The following is a 16,363-nucleotide window of genomic DNA, read 5'->3' as shown; positions in this document are numbered from 1 at the left end:
TGTTTAGGATGTCATAATAGGTTTGGCCAATGGCGTTAGTATTTACTGAAAATCTTATTTTTCTACTGAAAATCTTATTTTTCTAGCCTGAAATATCCATAAAAGTTGGGAAAACAAATTGAATTCTCCAAAGGAATACTCTCCTTGTGATCTGTATGCTTTAAAGCAAGAGTAGGACATGTTGATATGCATGTGATTATAATAATGATGAAATCAGATTGAATGCTACATATTGTTATTCTTCTGTCATATGTCATCTATGGAGAGGAAGGGACAAAGGAAGAGAAGGAAAGAGGTAATGCGTGATCATTCTAGAGGTTCTGCCTAAATGATTTGATTTTTATTCTCAATGTTATCTCATTTGAATTTTGATGTCAGAGTGTTGAAATAAGAAATTATCTTAATGTGAAATTCCCAGAGTTTCATGTGTGTTTCTCTAAAGCGTCCTATTTCACAATATTCATTTAGCAAATCTTAGGGTCTGCACTTTGCCTCACACTCCAACTTGGGAGCAAGAAGCAATTTCTTTTGAGATTACCCTTTCCAAAAAGTCTGTGTTTTTACAACCAGAAGAACAATCCATTCATAAAAATATTGACCATTTTATCGATCAGCATCACAATTAGGCTTCTATGATTATTAAAGTTCATGGTGGAACATGAACTTGCCCGTTTGACCCTGTGCAATAATCCATTTTGTTTCAGATCAAGCAAATTATCCTGACTATCCAAGTTAGGTGGTAAAATGACTTATCCCAGTCATCTACTATTCTCCTTCCCCCAATCCCTTTGAAATAATGAATAGGAAGCTGCATGGCCACTGGGAACTAGAGAAGGGCACTGTGGGTCTTGCATAACATCTGAAAAATTTACGGGAGAGGTAGTGAGATGGACCCAGATTCGTGAGAGAGTTACAGAGAGGGATCCACACCATCCCTCCTGTAAAAGACCAGTGTTCCCGGGCGTGAGTGGAGGAGATCCTGGCAAACACTGGCTAGCCTCCAAAAACTCAGAGAAGCAAGGGTTGGAGACAAGCACGACCTATTTGGCAAGATTTGCACCTCACCAGTTGAGTTCCATTGTAAGATGTCAAATGGACATCTACTCACACATCAACTCCAGTTGAGTTATACTGACTGCCTCTTTGTGTTGAGAAGAATTTAGTGCTGTGACTGGGATGAGCATTAGCGTTGCCAGGTAAAATACGGAGACAGAATTAAATTTGAATTTCAGATAAACAATGAATAATTGTTTAGTATAAGTCGGTTCCAAAGGTACACAGGACATATTAACACTAATATTGCAAAATTGTGTTGTTTATTCACATTTAACTGGGCATCTTCTATTTTTAATTGCCATACCTGGCAACCACGTGTAGCAGCAAAGAACACACTGACCATTGGTTTTGTCTGCCATAGTTACTGAAAAGAAAAGTGGGAACTAAGCACTCCTAAGGAGATGTAGGGTTTTTCTACCGTTCATCCTCCACAATCACATGGAGAAATGACTTGGACAAAATTGACTGCTGGGACTGTTTGTGGTGCCGATATTTACCCCACCACCCAGAATTCAGGACAGCTCAACTGACAGTGTGAATTTGTCCTAACAATACTTACTCTCCCTATTTACCTGGACCCAAAGAATTAATAACAAGGACACATTATCTCTCACAAGCTCATCTTCACTTTGACTTGACTATAAGTCAGATGGGCAGCAATAACTTGTTTCTAGAAGGTTTAGTACATCACATATCCTGGAAAAGATTAAACATTCATTTTAGGTTAAACCATATAAAATCGCCATGTTTATAAATTTAAAAATGGCTAGAATCCTAGCAATTTTAAATGCTTCAACCTAATAAAAGGAACAGCTCTGAAGAATCAGTGCAAATGCTACCCTCCGAAACAGACTTGCCTCAGGAGACAGTAGGGAAAAAAGTTCAATGATTCCGAGTGTGTTTTCAGCGTGCCTTAGGAGAATTTGCATATATGAATCCTAAATAAGTAGTCATGACATTCTAAAATCAGAGTGGTATATATAGAGATGAAAAACACAAGTGTTTAATAAAAACCACGATGTCTACAATTAATAGTAGATTGGATACTGAAAAAATAAAATTTCTGAACCAGAAGAGAAACTCAAGAATTTTTCCTGAAATTAAGGCAGAAAGTACAGAGATAAAAATGGGGGAGAGAATTAGAAAGAAAAGGGGAGCAATGCAGAGCATAGTTAGGAGCTCACATTGATGTAGATCTGAATTTCAGAGGGAGACAGTGCTGTTGATGATCCCAAATCAGTGATCAAAGAAGAGAGAAGAACATTTTCCTGAGCACTGGAGCCTGCAGATGAGGAGGGCTCACCACGTACTGATGATAAAGCGTGAAGACCCCTTACCGGTATTTTGTGTGCAAAGGTGATGAAAGATGACTTGGGTCTCTCTCAGTTAGTCTAGCTAACTGAGCAAGAAATCAAAATAGAGAACTGGAAAATGTGGAAAACAAGTAGAGATACATCTAACTTACATAAATATGCACATACAACATAATAAAAATGTCAGAAGTTCCTTTCAGGGAAACTATATAATATTAAAACACTAATAATTAAATAGCTAATTGAATAATAATTACATAAAAAATAATATGGGTCTAAAATTCCAGATTATATCAAGGATAGGAGGTAACACTTGCATTTTTCATCTCACACAGGAGGAATTGAGAGATTTTTTTCTTTTTTTTTTATTCCATAAATTTATCTATTTATTTTGGGCTGTGTTGGGTCTTCATTGCTGCGCGGGCTTTCTCTAGTTGCAGCGAAAGGGGGCTACTCTTCATGGTGGTGTGTGGGCTTCTCATTGTGGTGGCTTCTCTTGTTGTGGAGCACAGGCTTTAGGCACACGGGCTCAGCAGTTGTGGCCCACGGGCTCAGTAGTTGTGGCCCGCAGGATCTAGAGTGCAGGCTCAGTAGTTGTGGCACACAGGCTTAGTTGCTCCGCGGCATGTGGGATCTTCCTGGACCAGGGCTCAAACCCGTGTTCCCAGCATTGGCAGGTGGATTCTTAACCACTGCACCACCAGGGAAGTCCTTTTTTCATTTTTGACTTTGTGGAGTAGAGAAAAATAAATTTAAAAATAAAATGTGATCACCAATAAAGCACAAACAAGCTATATAAAAAAATAAAGTACAGGAAAAAGAGAGAGGGATGGAAACAGTTCATTTGGTAAAAGACTAAAACAGAAAGAAATAGCAAGGGGGAAACATGGCAGAAGAGTTAGGGGTTTTAACTGCTGTATTAAGCCTCTCAAATTAGAGAAAAATAAATCCAGAATCCAATTATGTGGAGCTTTGAAGCCACAGATTTAAAGTAATAGTGCACAGCTAAGTCAAAAATAAAAGTAAGGGGCAATAATTTTCAGGTAAATACGGTCAAAAGAAATATATGCACATATAGATACATGTAACAGGAAAGACACAAGCCAGGTATTAATAGAGGTTATCTCAGGGTGTAGATTAACGTGGGCTTTTCTTCCTCAACATTTTTTCTTTTTACTTACTGATATTTGCTGATTTTTTCCACAGTGACATATTTTCTTTTATCATTCAAAACAATTATGGTTACATTTACTTAAAAAATTAATGAGTTTAAAGAATAAGAATAAACCAGTCTCAACATTGCTACATTTATAAGAGGTTACTATCTTTAATATATATATAAATGTTTTCACATCAATCAGAAAAATATGAAGGTTCCTCAAAAATTGGGGCAAATGTAAAGCAGAAATGCAAATGTTCAATGACTCTGTGTGTTATGATTTGAGTTTTTAAACACATGCATATACACTGCTAGAAATCTTGAAAGGAATATTTTAACATGTTCACAGTGGTTCTTTTAATTATCCTCTTTTTTTTAACATCTTTATTGGAGTATAATTGCTTTACAATTGTGTGTTAGTTTCTGCTTTACAACACAATGAATCAGTTATATATATATACATATGTTCCCATATCTCTTCCCTCTTGTGTCTCCCTCCCTCCCACCCTTCCAGGCGATCACAAAGCACGGAGCTGATCTCCCTGTGCTATGTGGCTGCTTCCCACTAGCTATCTACCTTACGTTTGGTAGTGTATATATGTCCATGCCTCTCTCTCACTTTGTCACAGCTTACCCTTCCCGCCCCCCATATCCTCAAGTCCATTCTCTAGTAGGTCTGTGTCTTTATTCCTGTCTTACCCCTAGGTTCTTCATGACATTTTTTCCCCTTAAATTCTATATATATGTGTTAGCATACAGTATTTGTCTCTCTCTTTCTGACTTACTTCACTCTGTATGACAGACTCTAGGTCTATCCACCTCATTACAAATAGCTCAATTTCGTTTCTTTGTATGGCTGAGTAATATTCCATTGTATATATGTGCCACATCTTCTTTATCCATTCATCCGATGTTAGACACTTAGGTTGTTTCTATCTCCGGGCTATTGTAAATAGAGCTGCAATGAACATTTTGGTACCTGACTCTTTTTGAATTATGGTTTTCTCAGGGTATATGCTCAGTAGTGGGATTGCTGGGTCATATGGTAGTTCTATTTGTAGTTTTATAAGGAACCTCCATACTGTTCTCCACAGTGGCTGTATCAATTTACATTCCCACCAACAGTGCAAGAGGGTTCCCTTTTCTCCACACCCTCTCCAGCATTTATTGTTTGTAGATTTTTTTCATCATGGCCATTCTGACCGGTGTGAGATGATATCTCATTGTAGTTTTGATTTGCATTTCTCTAATGATTAGTGATGTTGAGCATTCTTTCATGTGTTTGTTGGCAGTCTGTATATCTTCTTTGGAGAAATGTCTATTTAGCTCTTCTGCCCATTTTGGGTTGGGTTGTTTGTTTTTTTGTTATTAAGCTGCATGAGCTGCTTATAAATTTTGGAGATTAATCCTTTGTCAGTTGATTCATTTGCAAATATTTTCTCCCATTCTGATGGCTGTCTTTTGGTCTTGTTTATGGTTTCCTTTGCTGTGCAAAAGCTTTGAAGTTTCATTAGGTCCCATTTGTTTATTTTTGTTTTTATTTCCATTTTTCTAGGAGGTGGGTCAAAAAGGATCTTGCTGTGATTTATGTCATAGAGTGTCCTGCCTATGTTTTCCTCTAAGAGTTTGATAGTTTCTGGCCTTACATTTAGGTCTTTAATCCATTTTGAGATTATTTTTGTGTATGGTGTTAAGGAGTGATCTAATCTCATACTTTTATATGTACCAGTCCAGTTTTCCCAGCACCACTTATTGAAGAGGCTGTCTTTTCTCCACTGTGTATTCTTGCCTCCTTTATCAAAGATAAGGTGACCATATGTGCATGGGTTTATCTCTGGGCTTTCTATCCTGTTCCACTGATCTATATTTTTGTTTTTGTGCCAGTACCATACTGTCTTGATTACTGTAGCTTTGTAGTATAGTCTGAAGTCAGGGAGCCTGATTCCTCCAGCTCTGTTTTTTGTTCTCAAGATTGCTTTGGCTATTTGGGGTCTTTTGTGTTTCCATACAGATTGTGAAATTTTTTGTTTTAGTTCTGTGAAAAATGCCAGTGGTAATTTGACAGGGATTGCATTGAATCTGTAGATTGCTTTGGGTAGTAGAGTCATTTTCACAATGTTGATTCTTCCGATCTAAGAACATAGTATATCTCTCCATCTGTTTGTATCAACTTTAATTTCTTTCATCAGTGTCTTATAATTTTCTGCATACAGGTCTTTTGTCTCTTTAGGTAGGTTTATTCCTAGATATTTTATTCTTTTTGTTGCAATGGTAAATGGGAGTGTTTTCTTGATTTCACTTTCAGATTTTTCATCATTTTTCATCTGGCGTATAGGAACACCAGAGATTTCTGTGCATTAATTTTGTATCCTGCTACTTTACCAAATTCATTGATTAGCTCTAGTAGTTTTCTGGTAGCATCTTTAGGATTCTCTATGTATAGTATCATGTCATCTGCAAACAGTAACAGCTTTACTTCTTCTTTTCCGATTTGGATTCCTTTTATTTCCTTTTCTTCTCTGATTGCTGTGGCTAAAACTTCCAAAACTATGTTGAATAAGAGTGGTGAGAGTGGGCAACCTTGTCTTGTGCCTGATCTTAGTGGAAATGATTTCAGTTTTTCACCATTGAGGACGATGTTGGCTGTGGGTTTGTCATATATGGCCTTTATTATGTTGAGGAAAGTTCCCTCTATGCCTACTTTCTGGAGGGTTTTTATCATAAATGGGTGTTGAATTTTGTGGAAAGCTTTCTCTGCATCTATTGAGATGATCATATGGTTTTTCTTCTTCAATTTGTTAATATGGTGTATCACGTTGATTGATTTGCGTATATTGAAGAATCCTTGCATTCCTGGGATAAACCCCACTTGATCATGGTGTATGATCCGTTTAATGTGCTGTTGGATTCTGTTGAGGATTTTTGCATCTATGTTCATCAGTGATATTGGCCTGTAGTTTTCTTTCCTTGTGACATCCTTGTCTGGTTTTGGTATCAGGGTGATGGTGGCCTCGTAGCATGAGTTTGGGAGTGTTCCTCCCTCTGCTATATTTTGGAAGAGTTTGAGAAGGATAGGTGTTAGCTCTTCTCTAAATGTTTGATAGAATTCGCCTGTGAAGCCATCTGGTCCTGGGCTTTTGTTTGTTGGAAGATTTTTAATCACAGTTTCAATTTCAGTGCTTGTGATTGGTCTGTTCATATTTTCTATTTCTTCCTGATTCAGTCTTGGCAGGTTGTGCATTTCTAAGAATTTGTCCATTTCTTCCAGGTTGTCCATTTTATTGGCATAGAGTTGCTTGTAGTAATCTCTCATGATCTTTTGTATTTCTGCAGTGTCAGTTGTTACTTCTCCTTTTTCATTTCTAATTCTATTGATTTCAGTCTTCTCCCTTTTTTCTTGATGAGTCTGGCTAATGGTTTATCAATTTTGTTTATCTTCTCAAAGAACCAGCTTTTAGTTCTATTGATCTTTCCTATCATTTCCTTCATTTCTTTTTCATTTATTTCTGATCTGATTTTTATGATTTCTTTCCTTCTGCTAACTTTGGGGTTTTTTTGTTCTTCTTTCTCCTGTTGCTTGAGGTGCAAGGTTAGGTTGTTTATTCGAGATGTTTCCTGTTTCTTAAGGTAGGATTGTATTGATATAAACTTCCCTCTTAGAACTGCTTTTGCTGCATCCCATAGATTTTGGGTCGTCGTGTCTCCATTGTCATTTGTTTCTAGGTATTTTTTAATTTCCTCTTTGATTTCTTCAGTGATCACTTCGTTATTAAGTATTGTTTAGCCTCCATGTGTTTGTATTTTTTACTGATCTTTTCCTGTAATTGATATCTAGTCTCATAGCGTTGTGGTCGGAAAAGATACTTGATACAATTTCAATTTTCTTTGATTTACCAAGGCTTGATTTGTGACCCAAGATATGATCTATCCTGGAGAATGTTCCATGAGCACTAGAGAAAAATGTGTATTCTGTTGTTTTTGGATGGAATGTCCTATAAATATCAATTAAGTCCATCTTTTTTAATGTATAATTTAAAGCTTCTGTTTCCTTATTTATTTTCATTTTGGATGATCTGTCCATTGGTGAAAGTGGGGTGTTAAAGTCCCCTACTATAAATGTGTTACTGTCGATTTCCCCTTTTATGGCTGTTAGTATTTGCCTTATGTATTGAGGTGCTCCTATGTCGGGTGCATAAATATTTACAATTGTTATATCTTCTTCTTGGATCGATCCCTTGATCATTATGTAGTGTCCTTCTTTGCCTCTTCTAATAGTCTTTATTTTAAAGTCTACTTTGTCTGATATGAGAATTGCTACTCCAGCTTTCTTTTGATTTCCACTTGTATGAAATATCTTTTTCCATCCCCTTACTTTCAGTCTGTATCTGTCTCTAGGTCTGAAGTGGGTCTCTTGTAGACAGCAAATATATGGGTCTTGTTTTTGTACCCATTCAGCCAATCTGTGTCTTTTGGTGGGAGCATTTAGTCTGTTTACATTTAAGGTAATTATCGATATGTATGTTGCTATTCCCATTTTCTTAATTGTTTTGAGTTCGTTATTGTAGGTCTTTTCCTTCTCTTGTGTTTCTTGCCTAGAGAAGTTCATTTAGCAGTTGTTGTAGAGCTGGTTTGGTGGTGCTGAACTCTTTCAGCTTTTGCTTGTCTGTAAAGGTTTTAATTTCTCCATCAAATCTGAATGAGATCTTTGCTGGGTAGTGTAATCTTGGTTGCAGGTTTTTCTCCTTCATCACTTTAAATATGTCCTGCCAGTGCCTTCTGGCTTGCAGAGTTTCTGCTGAAAGATCAGCTGTTAACCTTATGGGGATTCCCTTGTGTGGTGTTTGTTGTTTTTCCCTTGCTGCTTTTAATATGTTTTCTTTGTATTTAATTTTTGATAGTTTGATTAATATGTGTCTTGGCATGTTTCTCCTTGGATTTATCCTGTATGGGACTCTCTGTGCTTCCTGGACTTGATTAACTATTTCCTTTCCCATATTAGGGAAGTTTTCAACTATAATCTCTTCAAATATTTTCTCAGTCCCTTTCTTTTTCTCTTCTTCTTCTGGAACCCCTATAATTTGAATGTTGGTGTGTTTAATGTTGTCCCAGAGGTCTCTGAGACTGCCCTCAGTTCTTTTCATTCTTTTTTCTTTATTCTGCTCTGCAGTAGTTATTTCCACTATTTTATCTTCCAGGTCACTTATCCGTTCTTCTGCCTCAGTTATTCTGCTATTGATCCCATCTAGAGTATTTTTCATTTCATTTATTGTGTTGTTCCTCATTGTTTGTTTCATCTTTAGTTCTTCTAGGTCCTTGTTAAATGTTTCTTGCATTTTGTCCATTCTATTTCCAAGATTTTGGATCATCTTTACTATCATTATTCTGAATTCTTTTTCAGGTAGACAGCCTATTTCCTCTTCATTTGTTTGGTCTGGTGGGTTTTTACCTTGCCCCTTTATCTGCTGTGTGTTTTTCTGTCTTCTCATTTTGCTTAACTTACTGTGTTTGGGGTCTCGTTTTCGCAGGCTGCAGGGTTAGTAGTTCCCATTGTTTTTGGTGTCTGCTCCCAGTGGCTAAGGTTGGTTCAGTGGGTTGTGTAGGCTTCCTGGTGGAGGGGACTAGTGCCTGTGTTCTGGTGGATGAGGCTGGATCTTGTCTCTCTGGTGGGCAGGTCCACGTCTGGTGGTGTGTTTTGGGGTGTCTGTGGACTTACTATGATTTTAGGCAGCCTCTCTGCTAATGGGTGGGGTTGTGTTCCTGTCTTGCTAGTTGTTTGGCATAGGATGTTCAGCACTGTATCTTGCTGGTCGTTGAGTGAAGCTGGGTGCTGGTGTTGAGATGGAGATCTCTGGAAGATTTTCGCCATTTGATATTATGTGGAGCTGGGAGGTCTCTTGTGGACCAGTGTCCTGAAGTTGGCTCTCCCACCTCAGAGGCACAGCACTGACTCCTGGCTGCAGCACCAACAGCCTTTCATCCACATGGCTCAGAATAAAAGGGAGAAAAAGTAGAAAGAAAAAATTAGTAGAAGTAGAAAGAAAGAAAGAAAGGAGGGAGGGAGGGAGGGAGGAAGGAAGGAGGGAGGGAAGGAAGGAAAAAAGAAAGAAAGAAGATAAAGTACAATATAGTAAGATAAAATATAATAAAGTTATTAAAATGAAAAAATAATTATTAAGAGAAAAAAAACGGATGGATAGAGCCCTCGGACAAATGGTGGAAGCAAAGCTATACAGACAAAATCTCACACAGAAGCATACACATACACACTCACAAAAAGAGGAAAAGGGGAAAAAATAATAATAAATCTTGCTCTCAAAGTAATAAATCTCTAAAAGAATAAATCTTGCTCTCAAAGTCCACCTCCTCAATTTGGGATGATTCATTGTCTATTCAGGTATTCCACAGATGCAGGTACATCAAGTTGATTGTGGCGCTTTAATCCGCTGCTTCTGAGGCTGCTGGGAGGGATTTCCCTTTCTTGTCTTTGTTCTCACAGCTCCCGGGTTTCAGCTTTGGATTTGGCCCCGCCTCTGCCGGAAGGCGTCTGTTCTTCGCTCAGACAGGATGGGGTTAAAGGAGCCGCTGATTCGGAGGCTCTGGCTCACTCAGGCCAGGGGAGGGAGGGGCACTGCGTGCGGGGCGGGCCTGCGGCGGCAGAGGCCGGCGTGACGTTGCACCAGGCGTGCCGTGCGTTCTCCCGGGGGAGTTGTCCCTGGATCCCGGGACCCTGGCAGTGGCGGGCTGCACAGGCTCCCGGGAGGCGGGTGTGGGGAGTGACCTGTGCTCGCACACAGGCTTCTTGGTGGCGGCAGCAGCAGCCTTAGCATCTCATGCCCGTCTCTGGGGTCCGCGCTGTTAGCCGCGGCTCGCGCCCGTCTCTGGAGCTCCTTTAAGCAGCGCTCTCAATACCCTCTCCTTGTGCACCAGGAAACAAAGAGGGAAGAAAAAGTCTCTTGCCTCTTGGGCAGCTCCAGACTTTTCCCTGGACTCCCTCCCGGCTTGCCGTGGCGCACTAGCCCCTTCAGGCTGTGTTCACGCTGCCAGTCCTCTCCCTGCCTCCGACCGAAGCCCGAGCCTCAGCTCGCAGCCCCGCCCGCCCCGGCGGGTGAGCAGACAAGCCTCTCGGGCAGGTGAGTGCCGGTCGGCCCTGATCCTCTGTGCGGGAATCTCCCCAATTTGCCCTCCGCACCCCTGTGGCTGCGCTCTCCTCTGTGGCCCCGAAGCTTCCCCCTCCGCCACCCGCAGCCTCCGCCCGCGAAGGGGCTTCCTAGTGTGTGTAAACCTTTCCTCCTTCACAGCTCCCTTCCACTGGTGCAGGTCCCATCCCTATTCTTTTGTCTCTGTTTATTCTTTTTTCTTTTGCCCTACCCAGGTACGTGGGGGGTTTCTTACCGTTTGGGAGGTCTGAGGTCTTCTGCCAGCATTCAGTAGGTGTTCTGTAGGAGTTGTTCCACGTGTAGATGTATTTCTGGTGTATCTGTGGGGACGAAGGTGATCTCCGCGTCTTACTCTTCCGCCATTTTCCCGGAAGCCTTCTAGTTATCCTCTTTGTATCTACTGTGTTCTCTGGAAATGAGCATGTATTATCTGTATAATCATAAAATCATGTGAAAGAAAATAATCTCTCAAAGGAAAAGAGAAAAGAAGTTAAGAGCCATGTGTCCTAGAACCGAAAGTAAGTTTGTGGAATTTGAACAAACTTGCTCAAAGTTAGAGGAAAGATTAGATCTGGGATTGCTCCCATCCCCTTAGAATGTTCGTCCGCCTTTCCCATCTCAGCCAAAGTCTCCTTGCATGCCAGCTGGGCAGGAGCCTGGCTCCATCTACCAGTTGAACAATTAGTGGTAGAAGTGAGATTAGAGGACAGATGTGCTCTCAAATTTAAGCAGAATAGATCAGATCATGTTATTTGGAAGAACCTCTAGGAAGCCACACTCAATTTCTGGTGACCAATATAACTTTTCCTGAGAGGTGCTATTCTTGGAGCTTTAAAATGGTCATGCATTGTGCATCTCGCTTTATTGTAAATTTTTTTTATAAGTGAAACTGTATTTATTCAGAGACAACATTGTCATCTGCATCTCTCCCTAGGGCTGACTGAAGTTCTCAGGTGTCCACACACTGAGGAGAATGAAGTAGCAATTGGAAGGAAAATTGTTCCTATTAAACAGTTGCTTTTGGACTCTACCTCTTAGGAGTGGAAGACCCTGCATGACCCTTCTCTGTGTGTACATGCCTTGCTCCATGGGAAGTGGGATTCTCTATATCCAAACCCACTACCAGGAATTCCAAGTTCAGATTAAGACATTTTTCTGTTTTTATAAATACCTAATTGAGGGCCTCAAATCTAGAGCTGTATATCTATCTCTCCTCCAGAGATTTACCAGCACAGATGGCATGTAAGCCAAAGATAGATGTGTCTTAGTCCCAAAGAAGGAAATGTGATTTCTTGAGCTACTTCCATTTCTGCAGCAAGCATTACTAGAACCAGTTCTGCATCCCTCACAAGCTCCTACAGATCCTTCAGATGGAGGAGGGATGTGAGCAAAAATCATGCACAGATTCTTTAAAATGTACCAGTTTTCTTCTATTTCTGTGTAAAATCTTAATATACAACAAGTATAATTATTTATGATCAAATTCTGACACTCTACCCTAGGCAATTCTCAGCTTACATTCGGAAGTCCAGACGTGCATCCGACCAGAACAGGAGATCAGTTATCAATCAGCAGCTGGAAGGAAGGGGCCCTGCTGTTGGGACAAAATTCCAGGGTTCAGAGAAGGGCTGTGACCATTTCCACAAAACCAATCATTGAGCAAAAACAGAAACAAGAGTAACTTAACATTTATGTAGCTATTTTATAATTCATAATATTTCACAGATGTCTTCCTTCAGCTCCACCAGTTCTTGTGAAGAATGCCAAACTGGGAGTCTTCATTCCCAATTCACACTTAATGGAAATTTACTCTGAGAAGTTAAGTGACTTGCCCAAAGTCACACAGTAAATGTTGGAACTTCAACTTCTTTCTGTTACCTAAGAATCATCATTCTCTTGCTTATTTCTGGTATCTCTCCATCTGCATGGTACTGAGATTTCACATTAGGACTTCATCCCTTTAGCTGGAACCTATGCTACTTAAATTTTTCTACAGATGCCTAGATGATTGCAGAGGGACATGATAACAAATAACAGAGGAATGAGATGCTGTGGGGGCTTTAGCTCAAATAGCCTATCACAAATATAAGATTTCTTTACACGTTTGTGTTTTGTCTTTACAATTCTTAGGTTCTTTGCAATCTGGATTTATAAAACCATGCTTGTTTTAATATACAAATTCATAGTTACATTCCAGAAGATTACCATATTTTTTCCCCAAGACTGCATACTCTGGCAGACCAAATGTACTTGTAGGATTAAAGGTACCCTGACATGAGAAGCTCAGGCATTGTTTCTTGTTAAAATACAGCTATCACTTTGTGGGGACATACATTTAGATAAAAGGAAGTAATGGTACATCAGTTTCAGTAGTTATTTCCAAGACAGACGTGGATAGGTTAAATCAGGTAGGTGGTACAGACGCAGTTCTCTCTGGAGGACCGGAGAGAAGATGGGAGGTGGGGATTGGAGAATGCTAGGAAACAGACTGGGTAACCAGACTCATGAGTTTATCTAAAACCAACCCTGAGTATATATCCTGGTAAGCATGACTCAGGACAAAGGCATTTAGACACATTGGTCAATGTAAAAGTAAATTTACCAACAAGTTAAAGAAAAATGAAAAAAAAAATCATATCCTCAAGCATTGAAAAGAAATGATAGTTTCAAGATACATAGAAACGGTGACTACATTATCTGTAGTAACAGTTATAAGGGACAGGCGTATATTATTTCATAATTTGTACCATAAATCTTCCCTTGAGTGAGACTGGTTATGATAACATCTTTGAAATAATCCTGACAGCCAAAACAAAAATCAGACCGTTTAGACTTCTACCATATAAAGGCTATTTTGAAAAAATTACAGTCCCAGTATCACTTAGAAGCCTATAGGAAACATTATTGCAGTTAATTTTGGGGTTTATTTTTCATGTTGGTACTATAGGATTAGAAAAATAAAACATTATTTTATAATTACACATGGATTTTCATATTTGGGTTTTAAAAGTACTAAAAATATTATCCTTTGAAAAGTGAATGTATTTTTTTTCTGACAACAGTGATCTGGGGCAAAAATAGTGCCACCATTTTTGTAACAAAACACTGTCCCTTTTGCTCCGCACAGGTCACCTCTCCTCTCTAATAACTCCAGTTGATCTGGGAGTCCCCAGAGCAATGGTAAGCCCTCAAATGCAAGCGTATCTGATGACCCACCCTAAGACTTGTCTGGTTCGTGAAGAGTGAGACAGGACACAGACCTTCCTGGATACCAGCTGGCATCCTTCAGTTCCCTCATTTCTTGCTATCTTGCTGCCAGTGACAAAGAGGACACCTGTGCCATAGATGCCAATTCAAGATCCTGCTGGGTTGTTGATACCTGCCCAAGGTGTCCACCCCACGCCCTACAGCTGCCTTTTCTCAAGACTGTTGATGCCTGACAGCAGAGGCCACCGATGGCCACCATCTGGTCCTTGCGTGTCTTGTTCCTCTGCCATCGCTGGTTCCAGTACTGCTGGTAAGTTTCTTCTTCAAGTTTTAGGGAAATTTTGCTGCAATAGTTCTCTTGGGTTTTATTGCTCTTTCCACTTCAGTCCGTTTGTTCTAAGGGAACAGAGTTGGAAGAAAATCTCCCACGTAGAATTCTTTCCCCATTATCCATGAGTCAAAGTTGTCTGCCTGGAATTTAAGGGTGGGATATTCCCTCCTGGGTTTTTCATCAGAATCTGAACCCCAGTACCCCTGCTATAGCAATGAGGAAGGAAAACTAAATAGCTGGAGAAGGTATTGGTACTTACTCAGGAACAAGGAACATCCTATAATTCCCTATACTAATACTCACACACTTCATAGTAATTACTTAATGTATGTTTTACTGTTGGACTCTAAGTACTGTTACATGAATGAAATAATAGTAATAAGAGCAATAACAACAACAACAATAGTAACAGATAACTAGCATTTATATAGCATGTGCTGTACTGGGCACTGTTACGCCTACTTTACTGTATTAACTCATTTAGTCTTTGTAATAACCCAATGTTGCCCTTTTGCAAATGAGGCAACTGAGGCAGAGAGAGATTCAGTTAGTAAATGCAAGAGCCAGATTCTCAGTTTTATCAAATGAAAATCAGTTGTTCAGCTGAAACGTTAACCGTCCCAGGCTGAAGTGATATTATTTCTTAGTTTCTTATGATTCCAAAGAACAACCTAGTAAAAATGTCCACACATGGAGATCAATTAATTTAGAAATTGCTTTAATTCAAACCCTGGTTGTTTGTAACTTTTCTTTCATTATTGATTGACTGAATTAAATATGTGTATATTTAATTGACATATATGTGTATATATGTAAATTTTTAAATTCGTTTATGGGTAGATGCAATCCAAGTCCATTGGAAGTGACCTCATCCTGCTAACATCTCCCTATTATGGTCACAGTGACAATTATTGCAGATTGTCTTATGCAGCATATGCTTATAGCTAATGTTCTATATTTATGCTACAGAATCACTTCCACATTTTCCAAAATCAACTCAACCTTCATTTGTTAAGAGCCCACTGGGCTCAGGAACTGCTGTCAGGCACCTCCTCGTGCCAGATGCATTTGCAATGCCAGGATCTGTGCAGGTTGGCTGGCTGCAATTGAAGCAGAATCCTCCCAAAGTCTGCAGGCTGTGTTGCCATTGTCAGGATGCAAAAGTCAAACTCGTTCTCACATTACTTCTTGGACCGTTTGCCTCGAGTATTTAAAAGGTTAAAATGTCCTTACATCTCAGTTGGAAAACCTCTTTTTCTTTGATTTCCTCAGATGTGAAATAGTTTACTACTAGTCCCCAGCTCCTGTCTCCCTGCTGGGGTTCTGAACTTGGTCAGATAATAGTTGTAAAGCACTTTGTGCTCAGAAGAAAGGTCACACTTAGAAGGATAAGTATTATCCACCTGACTGCACTAGGGGCAAATGTCGTCACCGGCCAAGCTTTCTTCGGCCTTCACATGCCATGTACCAAAGGCATATGTAATAAAGAGAAACTCACTTTTCAAGCTCAAATACAAAAGAATAAAGCAACTCTTGTGCCTGAGGGAGCCTTGGGAGGCATGTGAAATAAAGCAGAAAGCAGTGGTTAGCCTTACAAATTGTTTGAAAAAAATCATCAGACCACAATATTCATAAGGCCATAAATTGCATTGGCCTTACCCAGGCTTACAAAGTATGCCCATAATTCTCCATGTTCTACCTTTGCAAATATTTTTCCTTTCTCTGCTCTCTTGAACTGGAGATTAAAAGAATCAATAAGATAACTGTTCAACTGCTCTTTGGATTTTAATGAACCACAGTCACAAGACCATCATATCACTAAATCATTAACCACTTTGAGAGTTCAACACATTTTTATCATGAACTATATTTTTATTGCCATTCATTGCATAGGTTCCTGAGATAGAGATGAATAAAACAGTGAATGACTTCATTTATGAAATAAATAATCAACTGAACGGTTTAACGACTTCAGTTATCTTCATAGCCAAGCAATATTAACTGCAGCGTGAGAAATGGTTTTTCAATTGGCCATTAGTACAACTTTAAACCTATGTGCAATGCTTTCTGTGGTGCTTGGCACATAGATTGTGTTCAATAAATGCTAACTTCTTCGGTTTCTACTAAAACATTCGAATCT

Source organism: Delphinus delphis, chromosome 10, assembly GCF_949987515.2.
Source record: "Delphinus delphis chromosome 10, mDelDel1.2, whole genome shotgun sequence".
In the NCBI taxonomy this organism is placed as follows: Eukaryota; Metazoa; Chordata; class Mammalia; order Artiodactyla; family Delphinidae; genus Delphinus; species Delphinus delphis.
Note: the sequence above shows the minus strand (reverse complement) of the source record.